Raw genomic sequence first — 21,960 nt, 5'->3', positions numbered from 1 at the left:
ACATTTTAGATAATTTTAAGATATCAGAAATTATAGTTTTACATAAAAAGTACGAAAACTTTAAGGTAATATATGAATTATTTATCTTGCCCAGAGTTTTTTAAATAAGCGAATAAATTTATTGTCTACCGAGTGTTAAACCTAGCTGCAATCATTAACAATTTATAGTTATACCTTAACTATTGGTCGGGAGGTAAAACTAATATACTTTACTAATTTTAAAAAATACATACCGACAAATATTCTAGATAACGAAAAATTTTCTAATTAACAGTGTCTTTGTTTAAAATGCATTATTGCCACTAATTGGTAAAAGATTTTTTGAAAATTGGGTTCCAGTCGCTAAAAAAAGAATGAACAAAAAGCAAAACTAAACCTTCACGTCAATGTATTCTTAGCTGTAATCTATCCCGTAGGTAAAGAAATAAGTTTATCGCTACAAGTGACCCCTTATACTAAGAAGTGACTAGTGTTTAACTCTCCCCTAAAGCACTCAGTAAGCACTTATCAGACATCAACAACTTTTTAAACTTGCTACAAGGGCTGCAAAACGTAAAACTCGCCACTTCGTGCAGAGCTTTCTTAAAGGATTAAAACATAAAGGTTGTATGCAGTTAAAAAAAATTTTTTTTTTCTAAACAGCAAAGTTTTGTCATTAACTAAGAATAATAAATATTCTGTGCAGTCGCTTCCATAACGCGGAGTAATGATACTTTCTACTCACCTCGAAACTTCTATTTAACTTAAGGCCACACGAAATATTAGCCTAAACGGTTGCACATACTATAATAGTATTTTGTACATATAAAGCTAATTTTTTTGGTATTTCTTACATAAATTAATTAATAATAAGCTCTGGAGGATTGAACTGTTTAATAAAACTATGAATATTTGATATCACAACACTAAAAAACTAAAGTTCAATTTTTTTTTTCAAACTGTTTTTACATTTTCGCTGTCTTTTTATTACTACCGTGATTACAATTTATGATTTTTGTTAGGTGTAAGTTAATGGATCAATGCTAAAACGCTTTAATATATAGTGATTAGTAAATCTATTACTAATAGTGGCTGACTTGCTTTTTTGGAGAAGTCCACACAAGTCGATAAAATGTGTAAAGGGATATAAGAGTAAAGAGTTAAGTGTGCATAAAGCTTACCATTAAAGTATTATCTATAATTAGCAAGTGTAGAGGAGTATATATAAATATAAAATACGCACACGAACACAAATAAGATAAAAAAAAACGAAGAAGGAAAAAACGAAGAAAAAGAGTGGAGAGTTTTAGCCAGGCAGTTTATTCGGCCTCTGTGGAGGAAAGTGCAACCACTGCCAGCTTCTTTGTTCCCAAACAGTTGGAAAGGCGTTCACAGTTATCAGTGTAGCAAAACGGGACTTGCAATCTTCCTCAGAGTCATAATTTGAGTCCGAGTAAACGAATAATATCAAGTTTGCCCTTCCTTGAAGAGCTTAAATGATGGTGGCTGGTGTCTTTAAGACACCTTAAACGCATTTAGATGACTCCCGATGTTCTTTTCCAAATGAACTAAGGCGCTGTGATAACTTATTTACCACCAACTGCATGTTTGGCGTACTGTGTTTTGTTTTACAGGCATGAGAGCTATGGAAAAATGACATCCAACTCTAGAAGGAGAATACTGCTGAGTCCTACTGTAAATAGTTGTAGGGGATGTGCACGTATATATGACTTTTCGACCAAAAGGGTTATAAAAATTTAGAAGCTTTAAAATAACTGAAAACAGCTCTGCGGCTAACCACCCTGCTCCCGATAGATCTCTGGATTCTTATTGTCAACTTAACCCAAGTACTTCCGATATTATAGTGGGGAAACCTACCGCCTTGGTGGAATGACCTTATAAAGATGGCAAGAACCATCTTTTATTTGAAGCATCTCCAGTCTTGACTGCCACTAGAAATACAAATGGTTTGTTTCTACCTGGACGAGGCCAGAGCATTACGATCTATACATGAATAGCATGATATAAGAAGACAAACTAAGGGAATCCTTTAATAAATAAGGCATCAATATAAAAATGGAGAAACTCTCCTTTATCTCGTGTGCAGAATTGGACCTGCATCGTAAGCCTATGCAAAGAATAATAATCATACTTTATGACGGGCTCCCAGCCGGGTTTCATATGAACATCGATGTATATGGCCGGTGGCTAAAGTCACTAGGCGGGGCAGTGCACAGCCTTCCGTAGTATGCAAAGGTACTAAATTTATCTGGGTTATACCGGCTGTATCAAAATCTTCTGTGGCCCTGGCGTTTAGCAAATTTCTAATTGAAAACTTTAATTACGGCTCGGTTGTTAAGAATGTACATTCAGATAACGAACCGATTTTACTAATAAGGCTTTTCGAGAAAAAATTTTCAAAGTAGCATAAAACAATCATTTAAGTCTCTAGGGACACCTTCAAATAACTCAATTGTACAACGGTAAAATGGAATTTTAAAGGAAGGGCTAAGCCATGATTCACAGAGCTAAATTATCGGACGCTTTTTGGGCTGAAGCTCTTAACCATGCAGTGTTTGTTACGAACATATATTCTGGAAGTTAGGAGAAAAAAATTACATGAACCATACAGAAGATGGACTCTCCACATGCGTGGCTGTTAACCTCTTAAAAAATATAGAGGAATATATATATAAATATAAAATATGCACACGAACCAAGAAAAAAAAACTCTCGACACAGATTTTTCGACTCAGAGCTCATATCAGGTAGGTACCAAAATCACGTTTCGTCAGCTTATAGCATAGCAAAGTCAAGGCTATTTAGGCTATCAATTTAGTATGTTACTAGTGTTTTTAATGAGTCCACGCTTCAAATCGTAAGCTAGCCAAGATTTTTGCAAGCCAGAGAGCATAATGGATTTTCATCTCAACCCCCAAGGAATAGTAGAGGGTGACACGACCCGATACGAGTTATGCCTGCTTGCGTATGTCCTTTCGTCTACTGGTGGAACCCAACTAGCTACTTTAGATCGAAAACGCATGTAACCACAAAAACTAATGCGCCTGTAAACCTAATTTTTTATATAGGGCCTATCTTTTTAGGTCTCTTTACGACAATGTCCCCTGGGGACGGAGCAAGAATCCTTACGAACTTGAAGAATGTACTACCTATCACGAAGTCTCGAAAGCTTTGAACCAACAGTCTGAGGCATCAAAAAGCGCCTGGTGTTACCAATTAATAACCCAATCTGAGCCGCTGACATTCGAATGTATCTATAAAAGATCGCTAACGGTACCTCGCGATGATCAAAGCGACAGGTAGGATGCGTCATAATTTAGCTGAGCAGGAGAGAAAGTGCGCATCGAGAAAGCGTTACTGAGCTTTTTTCTCTCTTATACGAGGTTTTCAGAAGCTTAATTATGCAAAAATACCTCTTTTCTGACTAAAACGGTACTAATAACCTAACCTGTCAAGAAGTATAACATATTCACGCCTCTTTTAAAAGTGTACAAAACTACCGCGAGACTCTCAAGATATGAACCATTAGCACAGCCACACACTATAGGTAGCACCTGCGCAGTTGCTAATCGATTCCAACAAATTTGCTACGATCGCAGCGAAAGTTAAGGATTAGTCCGCGTCTCCGCACAAAATGCAAGAACGCAGGGAGTGTAAAAACAAGCACCGGAAATTCCATTGCTTTATTAAGGTCTTTTGCCAAGCTTAATTATTATGGGTACGAGCGCTGTTTTAATAAATAAACAAAAATATAAAAAGTTATATGGATTATCTAAAATAACCCTTTCGAGGCCTAAACAGAGTCTATAACTAGAGTTGTTAATTATTCATTAGAGCTATTATCCAGTAATAGATTCAAAACTAGTTTACCACTACTGCATCATTTATGAAAATCAAGCACTCTTTAGTCCTTACAGCTAGTCAGTGCAGTACTCATAGTAACCTTTCCCTGATGATACTTTTTTGTAAGAAACTCTAGCATAATACTAGTAGACAATACTTAATCTAAATCAGTTTAAAGCTAGTGAGACGTCATTTGTGATCAATGCCAATGAAGTTTATTCATTTGTACTAGGTAACATCACCTTATTAAATTTATAGTTTTTCCATTTTCCAAGGTAAAGCACTCAAATTCATTTGATACTTTATAAAGGGGTGGCTCAAGTGTCCTATTAAGAGACTAATGCCACCATTCATAGAACTACCTACACAGCTGCAGCCTAAAAGTTTAATCATGACTTAATAGCCCAGTTAGCAGTGATCTCAGTCAATGTAACTGATTGCTAAGTGAGCTGTAAAGGCTAAATTTAAATAGAAAAAGCTAAAATAGCTACTTTTCATTTTCTTGAATTTTATTTATTTTGAAATTTTATTTGATTTTATCTTATTTCATTTCATTTCATATGAGCCATTTATAAGACAGCTAATAAGAGAGCGCTATTAACTCTGATCCCCCTAATCCCTAACAAGGTAATCAGGAACTGAGGTGTTTTCAATTTCACTGTCAGAGGGCCACTTCCTGTCCAATGACAGAGGTAACTCACCTAAATTAGTAACTTATCAAGTCTTGTCAAGGCTAACCGATAGCCACAAGATTCTTTCTTATTTGAGAAAGCCCAAGGCACAATGTAACCATAACATCGCATGTTAATATCAAAGGCAAGACACAGATTTCTAACCTATTTGTTAAATGATTTCAAGATTAGCAACTATATTAATTTATTGTTTATTTTACTTTAAGGCTGTCCAAGGTAAATTTAGTAAATAGTTGTAATGCTATTTGATAAAACCGTGCACTAGTTGTGCAAGAATTGTACTCTAGCTGTATTATAATTGTATCCTGGATGAGAAGTAAGCACTATTTTAGTAGCCAAATGAGGAATAATTCGCAAGTTAGCAGTTTAGATAGCACGCGCAAGCGTAGTTACCAATAAACTAACTTATGAGTGTTGCTTAAAAATTGCTCTATAATGTCACTTCAACATACCACCTTATCCTCTGATAATAAATAAAAACAGGTTGCTTAAAAAGGTAGTAGTTTAGTTAGTTAACTCAGGTGTTATATTACTTAGTATCCTAGATTTTGCCAGTAAATGAAATTCCTTGTTTTAGTAATACTACCTTAAATTACAAATTAACTGTTTCTCAATCAATAGCGTCGCTTGCTGTTAGTTATCTAAACTTAGCAAGTCCTGATAATAATTTTTTGTGGTTAATTTTTAAGTTCTCAACATTAGTTATACTATAGTATTTAACTTATCAAAAGTTTGTATAACGGTTTTTTAAAGTACAGTTAAGAGTTTAGGTACTTACCTCTGTAAAAATAGAGCAGAACATAGCTTGGTCTACTAGATCTAAATTGCAAGTCTTATTCCCCGCCAACTTTTTAACACTAAAAAAATATAATAGTCGCAAGTGTGACAACTATACTTTATATCTTGTTATTTATGTGACATAAGACTTATATGCTGCAAAGCGTGATATTGTACTTGGTTTAACAAACTTAGCGAACCCCCTGCCCTTAAACTTTGTTTAACAACTTATTACACAATCATAGCTGCATGGGTAAATATCTTATTAAGTAGTGATATAATTTAGTGTTGTCGCTGGAAAAGAGCGGTGAAAACTCTTAAAAATTATGTGGCAAAGTCTTAATAATTTCGCTAAAATGATAGAACGGGTTGTTCTTCCCGTACTTTTGCCTACTGGTGCTGTTTATAAAATAATACAGTTCATTTTAATGAAAATTACAGGCATTATAATATCGTATGTACATTTCTCTATAGGACACTAAATTTAACTTATATATAGCGATTTATTTTATCAACATGAGATATCATAAAATATTTAATTTTCTTTGCTTTCGTCACGTAGCATTGCAAGCAAGTTCCGGTTGGTAGTGTGATTGCGTTATCATTTATTAAGGCCTCTTACTGCAGATTCGCAACACTGCGTTACACTATAAACATTTTATCTTTTAACTGAACGAAATCGGTTTTGACCTACATATACATTGTTACTAGTCGCCCGCCTAATGGGACCTTTCGGTTGCATAAACCCGAAATAGCTACAAGTTAGAATTGACAGATGGTTCAGAAGGGCTGCTCTTTTAATATCAGGAAAACGGAAGCTTTTTATTATCAAGAGTTTTATAGGAATTCAGCAAGTCAACTTAGGGCTTCATAAGCTGACTTGAATGTTGGGCCTTTTAACTTACTACCAACAGAATTCTTCGACCTTAAAAATTATTTTAAAGAACATAAAAGGAGGATGGTTTGACTTTTATAATTAAACCATAAAAACCAGGCTGGGGCTAGCCTTGATTATTAAACTACTTTCTTATAGGTTAACTTACTTTATTATATCTTTAATGGCTTAAATTTTGCCAACTGATTAACAGTAGTATATAATAACCCTAACCCTTTTTAAAAAAAATTTGTGTAATTAAACTATAAACATACTATAATAAAAGTTTAAATATTAGTTCATTATAATTATCTTTTTAAAGTTTCTTACTAATAGTTATTAGATTTAAAAAGATGTTAGAATTAATTAGGACAACCCTTAAAAGAAAGACTAGGGAGACATTTTGTCCTAACAAGGGCATAGATACCAATGATAAAGCGCAAAAGCTGTTTTAAAGGTGACGACCAAATGTAAATATTGTTAAAGGGATTAGTAACCCTATCGACGGTGAGTTGTTGGTATAAATAGTCTAAAGCTACCTTGAAGTATTAAATGAGGAAGTGCGCTGTCGAAAAGCACTTGAACCCGTCCGACATGAGAAGTCAAATCTCCAGGACCTTGGATGGCATGCGGTGGGCGACCAGCGGCTAACCACGTACTGCGCCCCCACTCCCCCCAGAGAATCAGAAATTTCATGGATACTTCTCCTGGAGATGTACGGGCGCCTACTTGCGTCCGAATCAAAACTAAGCTGTCTGCGCTCGACTTACCGAGAATCCAAAAAAATTATTAGTAATAATAATAGAAAAGTATTAAGTACCATCTATAAAACGTAGAAGAAAAGGATTCCTTAATCGGTGGTTTCAAAGTAAGTTTAATTTCCCTTAAATTTTGTAGGACAGTTGTGAAAGATCAAAAACGTCACAGAAGCTTCCTAATATAAGTTCTAGAGCCCAATTGTTAAATAAATAAAGTCACCAGAGCTTGTCAATAGTAGATGTAAGGTGCATAAACTGAAGTGACTGTGCGCAAAAAAGGTGCTGTGCTTGTGCAGCAGTTAAAAAGGACTCAAAACATTTAGCAATTTCTAATTAAAGTTTAATTGTATCGGTTTTATTAACGGTATTTGTACTTTAAGTTAAGCTTCCAGAGAACTCTACGACTTTTACTCACTTTACTTGCTAACTCATGGTCTATCTCGATTTAATGTAATCCCCAATTAAAGCTAGCAAAACTTGTTTTATACAAAAATGTTTTGCTAAAACGCCTCCTGCTGTGTTTGAGTATACTCCTAAAGGATTTGGCCGCTTAAATTATGCTACTAATCCGTGATTTACTGTGGAAAGAATGATTTACCATGAAAAATACTTATTTTCTTATTCGATGTACAACTTTTGGAGTACCATCTTTAATTTGCTAATTTCATCCTAGACAAGTGAACCAGAGCTAGAGGGGAGTTTTGTTTCAGGTGAGTGGCCTACATTTGTCACAATCAACGGACCGTCTGGCGCTAAAGCCGGTGGGAGGTCGGATAAGGGCAATGTAGGGAGAGATGATTCAGAAGATAACGTACTTACAATAATGTCTTCCGCGGGAAGAGTCCTACCGCCATCTACTTCGTTGTCAACTTGTAATATATTTGTATTAGAAGATTTAATTTTTGAGGGTAAATTCAAGTCAGGGGGCATTGATGTACAGGCCCGAGCATAAGTAAGTTTTTCATACCATGATGGTATTGTAGCAAAAGAGTAGCTTCTTGCAAGAGGTAAAAAACGGTTAGCATGGGGCACTTGGTTCTTATCGATAAACGAGGGAGATAAAAATGAGGAGATATGTAAAGGTGATGGATCCGTAAGCAATCCATTAGTTTTACCTGACATACCCGTTAAGACTTCAGAAGGGGAAACCTTCTTTAAAGTGCTAGTAATAGTTGACCGTAACGCTGAAACTAAAGACAATTGTTGCAGGCTTGTTTCTTTTTGTTGTATAAAGAAATCCCGATCAAAAAAAGCTTTTAAATAGTTGACAAAAAATGGCTGGGCTACAGAGGAAAAGGTCCTAAGCTTCTGTTTATTATCGCACTCCAGTAAAGGAAAACTCTTTTCTCGTACTTTGGGATAATACAAAGGGTCCATAGAAGAAATTTCTTCTTTTGACTCAGTTTTTAAGTTTCCTTGTGCTTGGACATTGCTGTTAGCGGATATAAAACTTGAAAAGTGTGGGTCATGTTGTGAAGTTGATTCGCTTAAGGTGCAAGATGGCACTTGTGGTTGGGGAGTCTGGTCCGAACCACATGGCATACTTAGCTTATATGTCGTAACTGCAGAGGATAATTTAGAAAAATCTTTTGATAAGGGATCAGTCACTTTCTCGATACAATAGGTTGAAGACACATCAGACTTCGTGTCCTCAAAATAAGGTTTTTTAGCTGTCTGCGGCAATAGTTTCGAAATATTTGGTAGGCCCTCTTTTGTAAGTTGCCACTGTGACTCACTGTGGGGAACTTGGTGGACATCTCGCTGCTGGTTTTGATTAAAAAAAGCAGAGGAAGGTGTTGGTAACGTAGACTGAAGGTGATACTCTGAAGGGGCTTGAACAGGTGACCTCAAAGGAGGTTGTAGTTGAGGGTAAGAGTATTGGGTATAACCTTGATCTAGAGAAGGAAGTATAGAGGACTGCGGTTGAAAGTTATTGGCATACATTGTATTAATTATAGAAGAATTTGGTGGTTTGAATGGCTGTTGTTGCCCCTGTGAAGTCCCAGTAAATAAAGGCAAAAGCGGTGGTATAGGAGGATTTGAGGTTTGAAATTCTTGCTCTTGGCTTTCTATCCTTAGCATGTGAGAAGGCGCCGATGCACACTCGTCCAACGGAGAAGTTATAAAGGATTCCCGCGAAGGAAGGACAGAGGGTTGTTGCTGACTTGAATGTGCGTCTTGCTGAGGCAACAAGGGAAAAGTTGGTGGCACTTGGGGCTGAGAGGAATCAAACGGCTGTTGTGAAGGAGTGGTAGATGAACGCACATGCTGCTTAAGAAGAAGCTGAGACGTTAATAGTTGAGAATTCTGTGGCACTTGAGAGGCTTCCCCGTGTATGGAAGTTAGAGGCATCGATGTTAGAGGCTCTCGACTCGTGCGATTGTGCTGTAGAGGTGATGGCTGCTGCGGGGGACACAGTAGCTGAGGCTGTAAAACGAGGTGAGATCGCGGGATCTCAGAGCTCGGCGCTAGAACTGGTCTGAGATTTGATGCTTGAGAGGCCGGCGGCGGCTGAGTTTGCGAGAGTGAAGGCTGATAATTCCACTGAGTTTGATAAGGAAGATTCATAGAAAATGGTGAAGTGGTTTGTTCGGGTTGGGAAGAATGTTGAACTTTCTGATGGGGGCTTTGAGGTGGCTGAGCAGAAACGCGTTGAACCTGAGAAACAGCTTGAGTCGGTGCTGTTGGTAAGTGAGAAGGATTTAACTGTTGCTGCGACTGCGAAAAATTATAAAGTTGTTGTGGCTTCGAGGTTATTTCCGCAGACGGCTGTGACAATTGAGAAGGGAGAGGCGTCGCAAATGGTGGAGGTTGAAGTATTAAATGGTTTAAAGTTGTCTGAGAATAGGGGGTCAAAGGAGTTTGGACTTGCGGAGAAGGCGAAGAAGCCTTGGAAGACTGCTCTAAATGAGTTGTTTCTAATTCTAAAGACGGTGTCAGCTGAGTGGATACTGCAAACTGAGTTTGTGCTTGCAACTGGTGAGAGGGAAGCAACAGTTGACTGGAAGTTTGCTGTTGACGAGGTAGTGGCTGAGCTGCTGCTTGCTGCGGTGGCTGAACTTGTAAGGTGGTATTAAAACAGACTTGCGCAGGCAAAGGAGATGGAATTGGCTGCTGCTGTGCTAAAGGGTGTGGGCGCGCAGCCGACTTTTGAACTTTGAGCTGTTTATCTAAATGTCCCTGTGGCAGTTGGGAGGCAGCTGACGTGGGCATTTGTTGTTGCGCAGTTGAGTGCAATGGCATTTGTGCTGGGGTTTGTTCCTGCTGAAATAGTACAGAACTTTGTGTCTGTAACGCTGGAGTGGAACCCTTTACGGGTGGCTGCTGAGCCTTCAGTTGTGGGGGTACGAGAGCTGGGTGGGGTTGTTGCAGGGTCGCTGCATTAGACTCTCTGGATGACTGCGGCTGAGAATGAGCAGGTTGTCTATGAGGGTGGGGGAAGGATTGCTGCGTTTGGGATTGGTGTAAAGGAGGTGGATGGGATAATAAATTTTGTGAGTGCTGAACAGGATCCGTAGCTCCCTGCATTGAAGAAAACAATTGAAGAGAAGATTCTTGAGACAGAGAGCAGGGTTGCTGATTAATGATATGAGGCTGTTGTCTTTGTGAACGAGAACCTTGCAGGATTTCTTGCTGCTTTTCTAGGTTAAACTGTACCTTAACTAGTGGTGCAGGAAGGGGTGATCCTTCAATATAATCTGGAGACTGAGGCTGTTCTTGTTCACTAGTTAAAAGAGAAATATCCGAATGTGATGGTTGCACGGGGGTTAGTCCTTGTTCTTGTGTCGCTTGCTCTTGTTTTTTTGGTAGTAATAAATCTATTTCAGGAAGAGAAGATTCTTCACAAGATCGATGAGGCGAAGACTGCTCAGGAGGTTGCTGTAGTGGCTTGTGATGAGGGTCGGTTTGATGCTTGCCTGGCTCCTGTGAAGCTTCCTTAAAGAAATGCTTATCATCTGCCTGAAGATCAGTAGGTTGGGCGGAAGAAAGCTGCTGCGTTAATTGAATACCTTCAGAAGCGTTATTAAACTGATTTGTAGAGAGAGACTGCAGAGACACCGATGTTTCGCTTTTACTTAAATGTGAGGGGTACGGCTCGCTTTGAAACTGTGCGTGCTGACTAGTGGCACCAAAGTCACCTACTTGCGTTGGTGGGGGAGGCTTGTAAAAGTATACAAGAGGTTGAGAGTCAGCAGACGGGTATAGGGGAGCTAAGTACGGAGCCTGTGGGCCGTAAATTGGTAAGGCCTGTATAATAACTTGACCATTCGGTAGATAAACGTATTGGTACTGCAAAGGCAACGTGACATGCGTATTATTGGGGAAATATAGAGCGGGGGGGGGGGGTTGACTGCTGCCTGTAGAAAGAAAATATGGTCTATTTGAATAATAGTGTGGGGGTTGCAAACGCCAAGGAGGTTCAACGGGCGCATTAAGAGAGTGTACGTCGCTAGAAACTCCGAGATTCTGGTTCACATCCTGCCCAAAGCCGTCAACTTGCTCGGCTCCCTGAAGTAAAGTTTGACCTCCAGAAGCTGTAAGGGAAGGAGCAGGCTGAGACAGTACATGAAGGGGTGACAAAGGATTGGGAGTATGAGACAACGGTGAGGACAGATATGTAATTGGGTTTTCCGTGACCGACGGTAGGTAATACTGTGCTAACGGAGGTGACTCCAGCAAGGAGGGCTCTATATACTCACCGGAGCCTGCTGCATTGTTCTGCGAAAATGAAGCTGTTGTCCTCTTATCTTGATTAGCGGACTCAAAATTGTCACTTCGGTGAATATTTTTTTGACCGGTTTCCTGAAGGGCCCCTAATTAAAGGCAGAATTATAATATCGCATATACTCTTGTCTTAAACCACATACCTGGATGAAAAACGGTATTCGATGCCAAGAAGAGAGAATTAGTCTCCTTATTTGACGAAGGCCACCGGCCTGTACACCCGAGAGGAACGTGTTCTATGCTCCTTTTACATAATATTTTATAAATTTTACTGACTCTACGTTGCAATCTTTTCACATCCCGACTTAACTCTAAAACTTGATTTTTGAGGTCAGCCTATTAATTTATAAAAGCAGTTTGGTTAAAATGCGCTGTTGGACCAGTTGCGACTTTCAAAAAATTACTATAGGGTCCACGGTGAGTGAGAAAGTGGGGGGGGACCTTTGGCGATCACAGAGAAGAAGTTCTAGAGACTCTTGTGAGTGAGTTATCATGTCTTTAAGTATCAATACTTCATGCATGAGCCCATTTATAGAATTTTTATTTGATAACGACTCTTTATATTGTGATCTACCTGTATATATCACCAAATTTTAACCATAAAAAAATGTATAAAATAATCAGTGAGCTGAATGCTATGTACCTTTCGTGCGGGTCAAGCTCATTTGAACTTTGCGACTACGCGGTAAAGAGCAGAAATTACAAGAGTTGAGTGCCTTAGAAAGACCTTTTTTCTCAGAAGAAAGACAATAGTTCCAAGAGAAACAAAGAGGACTTAGATAGTTTTTAAGTTTGGTAGGACTTTTAGGTTTAGAATAAAACTGCAAATTGTCCATATTCGTTGAATAAAGCATTTGGTAGTCCGCACTATTTGATCTTTTCATGTTTTTTTTTGGAATAAAAGGTTTTTTAAAAAGTTTTTTGCAGCTAAAAACTTTAGAAAAGGGTTGAGTCAAACTCAAATAAAACTTCTCGCGTGAGGAATATACATTCGGTTTAAAAATAACTATATCTGGTGATGATATTACCCTTTTATTCTTGGCAGAACCAATATTACCCTCCTTGAAGCTTATTTCAGGAAATAAGAGAGCAGCGTCAAAAGTGTTTTTTATTTTTCCTCTTGTTAGTATAAACTCGTTAACAAAGAAGCGACCTTGCTGATAGGATCTAAATAAAAGAGGTTTTAAAAAAGGTTTGTCTATTCCTCTACGAAAAAGATGACGGCAGCCTAAAGAGGGGGAAGAAGTTGGTAATGAAACACATCGGCTTTCCTGAAGGGTAAGGAATTGCGCTTCAAGTTTTGTAAACGGCCGAAGTTGCCCAGGCGAGAAAGATTTCGTTCTTTTCAGAGGCAGTGACACCGAGTTAATAAAAGTGGGCACTTTGTTGGGTAAGCTATAGGCTGGTGCGCAATCTTTAACAGCTGAAGCTATTTTTAACCTAACGAAAGGACTAAAAACCTTAGACCTTACGTGATTTTGCTTGCAAACAAAACAATCTTTGTTACTTAAGCAGTCAATATCAACGATATAACTATTATTTATGTTTTCATTATTATTTTTACTATTTTGGTAACTGCCAATAGTGATGTAATTATCAGTTAATTTCAAGTCACTATTATCGTCATCCATGACATTACTGTAAGGTTCAACACCAGCAATTGTTAAATTATTAGTCTTAAAAATTTGCGACCCCGATGAGGATTCATGTGAAACAGGAGTAACGTTAAAACGCGTTTCTTTAAACAAGCAACTTTTTTTCATTAGTTTAATCGACTTGGTAACTTTGAAAGATGAAGGGAAGCTATTAAGGTACGAATGCTGCCGAATTTGTGAAAAATTCTTATAATCCTGTAATTGAAATATAGTATTAGGGTAAACAAGGTGGGCATATGACATTAGCTATAGTCAACTGATTAAAATATAAATTAAATTTTATGAGTCCCAAAATTGTTGAGTTAGTAGCCAGCCATTGAAGACAAGTGAAAAGACATTAACAGAAAGAGCAGGCAATTGGCAAGAGTTAGCAATTAGAAGACCTCACGGAAACCAAATACCAATAAGCAAACCTCATTTATTGGTTTATTTGAAAATCGAGACTTTTATACTTAGACCCGTCAACTTGCAATAATGAAATTTATAAATATTATAAGATATAACGATTTTCAATAATAAAGACCGTTGAAACCTATGCTTAGATAAACGATCATGTGAATTCGGAGACGGGAAAAAGCTGACACCGATAGAGCATAAGGTAATAAATCTCCTCACAATACCTAAAAAGTGATACATTAACTTACATGCAGTCAAGTGTAATTTGCAGCAGTGGCAAGAGCACAGTGTATTGTTTTTACAATTTAAGTTAAGTTATTTATTTTTTTTTTTTCAATCATAAAATGTTTGTAGTGAGAAAGGAAAAGGAAAAGCGCGGTGTAGTTAAATATTCCGCAGTAGAAGAGATTTTAGAAGTTTTTTACGCCACCTCTTCTGACCCTGATTAATTAAAAGCCTTCAAAAATTTCAAGTTTTTTGGTAGGGTAGGTACCACAACCCAAAAGTTTTTTAATCAAAATTTTGTTAGAAATTACATGTGTAGGGATATACAAAAAACCAAGGATATTAATATACCCCTTAGATATTGCGTTCAATCGGCTTGGCCTTTAATCACCAAAAAAAGCAGTTATTTATCTCATAAATGCCTTCGTAGCTCTAAATAGCTTTAGGTATAGGACACTAATCTTTAATGCTTTGCTTGATGTTTAAACATGTTTACAATACAAATTAAGCCTTCTACAATTTTATATTAAAAAATTTGAAGCTTTGATGGGGATTTTAAACATCTTATCTATTAAAAGAAAAAGGATACCTTTGAAAAGGTTTAACAAACTTTAACTTAATATTTATTCTAGATTTTAACTTAAAATATGTACAAAATTAAAATGAATTAACTGTCGAAATTAACTGCAACTCCAAAAGAGGATATCCCAAAGATGGTGCGATTAACCCGTTGTAAAGGTACACGTTACACACTTATCCTATGATAAGTAAGTTGTTCAGGGCCCTTTTTGATCACTAAACTAGGGTAGCTCAGAGGTTCAAGGGTCGGGCCCTATCTCTTTCTCGGAGATCCTCTAGATCCAGATCCACCCTAGGATCCTCTTGGACTTGCTTGGCTCCGAAGCGAGCTCAGAGTTCCAGGAGTTTATTTCTCTTCTTGGGCCCTCTAGATCCTAGTAACTCCACTAACTTGTCTGCTTCTGGAAATCGAACTCGTGCCCTACAGAGCATTGGAGTCTTGTCGAAATTAACCGCAACTCCAGTCTCACAGTAGGGTGCAACTAATTCGCTATTCACATTCTACATTAACCTCTGTGTTGTTTTAAGCGAATGACAAGGTCTTTTAGAGGTCTTTTAGGTCTTAAAAACGTGTTAGATTCTTAAGATAAAGGAAACAATAGTTATTTGCGAACTGTGCAATTCTTTTGACTTGGTTTTTTTAAGTTGGACAAGGTGATTCTCTTATAACTTAATGAGTGGAAAGACAAAACAATAATTATGGAATAATGAAGAAAACTTTTTTTTACAAAGAAGAAAAGTTTATATATAAAGTGAGTAATAAATAAATTTTCACTTATGCTACTTAGCTTCTCTTTTTACAGTATAATTAGCATTCTGTCTATCCTCCCTTCTCTTTCAACTTTCACTGTAGCATTCATGGTTTTTTAGGACTAAATACCTTAATAAATGTTCTTAGAGCCTCCTTACGTGGACGCCCATCTTTGCATGGGGAAAGTTGTGTATTATGTATTAAAGACTTTGTAGTGCCTGTTGCAATAGAACTGTCCTCGATACAAGTACAACACCAAATGAGCTTTTGTTTCCACAGAAAAGGACAAAATAAAACATGTATTTTTGTGGTATGTAGCTGTTTTGTAAGGAAGAATAGATACGGTCCATAAAGGTTTTTCCTGACAAAAAGTCATCAGATGTAAAAACAATCAAAAACAAATAAAACATCGCTTTTATTAATAGGTGTTTAAGAAATATTTTTTCACTTTTATTATTATAAATTGAATGAGTTATATTTTTATAATTTTTGTTATATCCCTCACGTTAGTGTAAGATAATTTCTCTATTATTTAAGATTTCAAACGGGTTGCTCCTATAGAAGTCAGTTGACGTCAACTGTGTATAAAGAGGTCTTATTATAGGGCTTAATTTTAATACGGGTAGGAGGCGAAAACAAAGTTCGAATAACCTCTTTTACTTTATGGACGAGCAAGAGATACGTCTATTTTGCATGTTTACCTAAAGCACTTTTATATAAAAGTTACCATCTTAGAGAAAATATTTTTTTTACTTAAAGGCTGGTTGGCGGATCCAGCTTTATCCAATTAAAGTTATTGCGTTCTAGCTTTTAGGCGATCAATATAATAATCAATAACATAAGTATATAACGCTTTATTAAAAAGATCATATAATGGTGTCACAACAGTAAGTTTAAGAGTTAATTTTTATTACTATTAGACATCCCAACTCAAACCACGAGGTGTACTGCCTCACCTTCCTTGTCAGAAGTTATGTACCGGTCATCTAAGGTTACCGGCGCACGTTGTCGGAGAGATCCGAGTATCAGTCTTCCAATTTTAACTTATAATGAAATTAATGAAGTGGGTTGTGTGGATCGGTGTTTGAGTATACTTTATGGCGCTGTTAAACCTTTGCTACGTTTGGGCACATGTTATCACCTCGAGCACCTAAATTTTCGCCTACCCCCCCGGTGAAGCCTTAGTGTCCGGTGAAAAGCTCCTTCCAGTCTTAGATTCTGTACAGTGAAGAGCTTCTACGTCTTTCTGTTAATAATTTCGGTCTTTATTTTGAGCTTCTTGTCCTCTTAGTTTTGTTCGTAGTTTTTTAAGTTTTGTAACCTTAACATCGCGCCCATTTTAGGAATTATTTGGTCAGCGATATGTGTGTCCTTGGCATATATAAGATTCCTGTTAGTTTATGGGCTTTCTGCTAACATTGTTTACGCTTTAAAAGAGCTAGAAGTGCGCTTTGTGTCCCGCTACTATCGTACAAATGCTTGTAAGAGAAAAGCTTATAGTAACATTCAGTGGTTCTACTTGTATTATTTTCCAACCAACTGCACGGTATCCCTAATATGAGCATATGTAGGATGTCCGTCCGTGGATGGATTAAAAAGCAGCTGTCGTGGCTACTTGCTTGGTTGTTGTTTAGTAGCCCGCTCCGACTTAATGCTTCCGAAAACTTTAGCTAATACAATCAATTAAGACCTAATACAATAAAGTGCTTACGATATTTGGTTATAGATTTGGTTACCGTACTCACTTCTCTAACGATCAAAACCTTAGAGAGTTTAAGAGAGCCTTTAATATTAGGGTTATAAACAACTGCTTTTAAAAATTGTAAAAACATAGGTAAACATTTGTAGGTTGTATAGTAACTACTATCTGCGTAGGGATTTTGTAAGGCTTCCGGCGACAACGTGGATGGGTGATATCTGATTTTGCAATTACTATAATACCCGTTGCATAAGTGAATAGGTGCTACAGAAAGCTAAAGTAATATCGATTTAGTAATGAGTGAAAGTAAAAAGACGCTGTTGACCTCTATTCTGGGGGCTGACTGACTACTGGTTTGACAGAGTTATATGTAGAGACCCTAATCAATAGTTCTATGTAATAATAAATAACTATTATAAAGGGCTTAAAGTGTTTAACATGTCACTCATTATTAAAACCACTCATCATCTTTCCAAAAACTATTGCATTTAAATAGAGGACATTTAAAATATTTTTTATTAATTATATATAAATTTGTGATAGTCATATCATAATAATTTAAGGCCTAGACGGTTACACATCAAATTCCAAAAAAGTTATATTGTATTTATTGTAATTGACATTGAGCATAAAAAATCGAGTTTTAAAATTTTTTATTCTAAGTTTGACAAATTTAAAGAAACACTTACTAAAAATTTAAGCGAAAAAGATCAATTCTCTTTATATTAATGAATTTCTTATGGAAGGATAGCTAAAATGATAACCGACTTAAACAATAAAATAATCTTTAAATGTAAATTATATAGAAAAAGGGCCCTCGATCGATATGACAATATTAAACAGGTGGTAGCGTCATGGTGGATAAGCATTATATGGGACTAGACTTTCCATTCTTACCTCTTTAACTTTATACTTCTTTTATATAGAGTAGAAAATAAATAAAAAATTAGGGGAGCTATAATATAAACTAAGAACACAAAATGTTATTAAAAAATTCTCAAAATTGTGTAAATTTGGTGCAAAACATAGAGTAAAAGACATATTGCAATTTTCAGTTCTCAATAGTTTTATTGTATAAACAATAATTCCTCTAACGTTTTACTTAATATGAATTAGGAGTAAAACGTAAAAAACAAGAGATATAAAAAAAAATTTAGATAAAAGCAATACGTAAATACTATTAAGTAATGAACTAACAGAGGTAGCAAAGGGACATATTTAATTTTAAAGAAATGCTATACAGTACTGACGATTGCATGACTCCAATGTCCCTATTTTGTAAAAAAATTTGTATATATCTGTAACAACAAAACTTTGTCCGTCCAGTACAATATTATACCATTTTAAAGACACTTTTAAAAATTATTTAAGCATCTTATTTTCTGTTAAATAAGTTGTCGTAAAAGGATAATTTTGAAATAAATCTATGCTCTCGTTCTGGAAGATCTGGTATCTTCTCATATAGGGAGCTAACATGAAAAGTTGATACTTGATGTTCTATGAACGATATTTTCTCCTCATTTAGATTTGTTGAAATCTCTCCTGGAAGAGAACTTGTTTCCCCTTTGTCAAAATCTGTCTTGCCTTTCATTTCAAACTCGTTTAAACTAGGATTATCCTTCCCGTAAGTTGCGATCTTTTTAATAACTCCGCGATTCTTCTTTTCCTCTTCAAAATATTTTTTGATAAAATTAAAGTTGTCGTCCTGTTCTGCTTTTTTGAAACTAATAAGCTGAGAAAAGGAATGGTTTAAAATATTAGGAAAAGACAAATTACGAGTGTTACTAAACTTAGTTTTTATTACTCCTCTTTTTTTATAAAGAATAAAAATCCACAACGAACTAAGAATGATAAATAAGATTAGTCGAAAAGAAATAATAATTATAAGAAGAGAAGAAAATAGACATAAGAGAAAGAAAAAGAAAAAATAAACGTTTGAAATTAAGGGGTCTTCATAAAAACACAAGCTCAATAACCTTTCCAGAAAAGAACAAAAGATACCTAATTTTTGAGATAGCTCATTAAGAATAAACATTTTCTTTTTGATCCTTTTATATCTTTCTCTTATGGTATACTCGGAACCCGCATCCTCTTTCCACACTATTATATCATACCCCGGTGGTTTAGGATACATGGAAAACTCTATAAAGTCACCCTTTCCGCCTTCAACCTTTTTTCTAATAATAATATCGCTCCCCCTATGAACATTATTGAAACTCATGAACTTTAAAATAGAAAGCGGTAAAACTCCTAAAAGTAGGGGAAATTCCCAAGTTTCGGCTTTTAAGCATAGGTACCAGAAGTATACTATAACCCCAAGGCACCAGGGGAAATTAGTTATTTTTTCCGACATTCTTTCCAAATTCTTATTGCTAATTATTAGTTTAAACCTTCTTATGTTTCTTCTAAGTCCCATCCATACTTTTTTGTCAAATATACTTAGGGACTCTTCGTACTCACTAAGATTATTTGACGACGTTACTGTGGCATAAGCTAGCTCATTTTGTCTTGATTTATGCATATCATTGTATGACATCTGGTAGTTTGATTGTGTGTAGTCTTCAGAGTGTTTAAAAGACAGGTCAGCTTTTTCTGTCACCTGAGGTATTTCAGAACTTAAAAAATGTGTTTTATTTTGAGCATAAGAAAATTTCGGTACAAAACCTTTTAATATAGGCTTAAAAAGCGTGAAAGATATTGAAACTTTAATTTTACCAAGACTTTTTTTGGGGCGCAACATAGCGCTCTCTGGGTAGTAAGGTATACCAGAAGAAAATTTAGAAACATTGTCTTTAGAAGGTAGAAGACTTAACCAGCAAACAATGCAAGGAAAATTATACGGGAGAGTTTGTTTCATAAACATAATTTTTAAATAATCAACATTTGAAATAAGGGAAAGGAGTAGTTGCAGGATTTCAGTTACTGAAAGGCTGCATCTACCTAAGAAATTAACACTTTTTAGAGAGCGATGAGAAAATATAGCAATGTTCAAATAGCCAGAAACTTCAGTTAAACTTAAGCTACAGCTGTAAAGGGTTGTCGATAGATTATTGGCAGCATAATTTTCGGGTAAATTCGAGACCTCCTTTTTGAACTCGTCGACATATATAGGGTTCTTACTGCAAGGGAAAATTAAGGAACCAGTTTCTGAAAAATTTTGCCCTTGCTCCGTAATGCATACATTAACAAGGAAGTCTTCAATTTTTAAGAAATCAGCTACCTGATGAATAGTTACCTTGAAATAGCCCAAAGGTTCATTATGCTTATTTAAGATGGTATTTACATTAGTAGAAGAACATGAGGGTAAAGGACCGTTAATAAACGGTGCTTTAGTTTTTTGAAATCCCTGTTTCCAATTGGCGATCGCCTTAGAATATAAAATATTGCTAGTTTTAGGGCGAACAGGAGCCTTATCATTAGCTTCTCGATTCTTATTTATTATATTGAAAATTTTCATTTTTCATTTTCCTTTTTATATATCTAAATAATCATTATGAAGTAATTAGATACAACTAATAATTAACGAGTGGGAGCACTAGCCTCTAAAAAATTCTTTATTCTTAATAAGGTAAACTAGAATATTGTTGGATATAAAAAACATATATGGATTGTTAAAAACTATATGATACGTGTTTAGAGGAATCCTTAGTAGACAGATATAAAAGGCCCCAAAATGCAAGTAAATTGTTATGATGCATTTTTTAAATTAAAAGGTCATTAACGGCTATGACACAGCAATCAATATATACAACTTATGATTATTGCGGTGGCGGACCGTATATTTTGAATAATAACAGTAAATAACGAGAAAAAAAGGATTTTTTTTTGGCTTGCGCAGTTCCTTGCCGGGTGGACGAAGCAAAAAATAAAAGTTAAAATTAATAAATTTATAAAAACATAATAAACAAGTAAATTAATTATTCGTTGCATGCAAGGCACATATGGCCGCCGTCATTTGCGCAGCGTGCTCTTGGAGCATAGTATAGGGTAAAGCCCCTCGGTCGCTGCCTTGATATGTAGTTCATGCGCGACCTCCGCGAGAATTCTTGTCAATAAAAACAGTATTTTTTCTTTCGAGAGCACCATGAGATCTTCACGCCATCCAAAGGTTAAGGACGTCAACAAAGGGGACGCGTTTCTTTGTTAATTATAGCGTTTAGTTCCTCGACACATTTATAACATCTTTCCATTTAGGGCCTCAGTCGAGAAGCGCGTCAAGATAGCGTTGCAAATGCTAGCACAACAGGGCGGACGACTTCGATGATGATAACTCATAGATCTATTAACTCTTTTAAATTGCGGAAAAGGAAGAATTATTGACCCTACTGGCAGAACATGAAGGAAAAACCTTGACTAGACGCGGGAACCAGTTGAAAAGTACTACTGTTGAAGAAATAGCAACCCGCAAAGTTTTCAGGACGAGCTCGTCCAACACTGGGGGTCATCAACTTCACCGAGTCCACCAGCTCTTTAGTGAGGGCCCACGGCTTTCCATTAAGTTTCGCCACTGTAATATCCTTGTAATGTTCATTTACTATCTCGCTGAGCTTTGAAAACCGAGCTTAGTTTCTACCAGCAAACATTGGTTTAATATATTCCCTTACGTCCTGCAAGGTGTTGATAATACCCTCCTGCTTGATACTTATCTCGGATCTTAAAGCACTCAAATTTTTAGTAAAACTCTGGATTAATTCTTCTCTATCCCTGCGCATAATTCCGTCATCCTTTTTAGGCGGCGCAACGTTTTCTCAGTTAAAACCAGAACCTAACTTCTTTCTTTAATTGAGTAATTTAGTGCTGAGTAAAAAAAAGAATTTTTAAACTCAGTTGCTTTTTAAAAACTCACATCCTTCTCGCGTAATGTCTATCTGTAGCGCCTATAAAAATTAGCAAAAATAACAAGAATTATTTGTTGACAGATTTATTGTGTTGCTCTTTAAATATACAAAAGAACACGCACTAGATCAACTACCACACTAGAATCAA

The 21,960-nt window shown here is 36.3% G+C and overlaps 2 long non-coding RNA genes across 2 annotated transcripts; both read right to left on the bottom strand.

Annotated features, from left to right (window-relative positions):
• Window positions 1-1,747: 1,747 nt before the first annotated feature.
• Window positions 1,748-2,905, bottom strand: LOC135144178 (uncharacterized). Its single transcript, XR_010283023.1, has 4 exons — window positions 2,827-2,905; window positions 2,362-2,774; window positions 2,132-2,303; window positions 1,748-1,983 (listed from the first exon to the last, which is right to left on the bottom strand). It is a non-coding gene; the product is annotated as an uncharacterized LOC135144178 (long non-coding RNA).
• Window positions 2,906-11,510: 8,605 nt separating this feature from the next.
• LOC135144181 (uncharacterized) lies at window positions 11,511-12,159 on the bottom strand. The gene is made up of 3 exons (XR_010283026.1): window positions 12,074-12,159; window positions 11,813-12,005; window positions 11,511-11,758 (listed from the first exon to the last, which is right to left on the bottom strand). It is a non-coding gene; the product is annotated as an uncharacterized LOC135144181 (long non-coding RNA).
• Window positions 12,160-21,960: the final 9,801 nt, after the last annotated feature.

Source organism: Zophobas morio, unplaced genomic scaffold (genome assembly GCF_036711695.1).
Source record: "Zophobas morio isolate AGI-343-1 ecotype UQ-CSIRO unplaced genomic scaffold, CSIRO_AGI_Zmor_V1 ptg000085l, whole genome shotgun sequence".
In the NCBI taxonomy this organism is placed as follows: Eukaryota; Metazoa; Arthropoda; class Insecta; order Coleoptera; family Tenebrionidae; genus Zophobas; species Zophobas morio.
The sequence above is the reverse complement of the archived record's forward strand: the minus strand, read 5'-3'. Positions and strand labels throughout refer to the sequence as shown.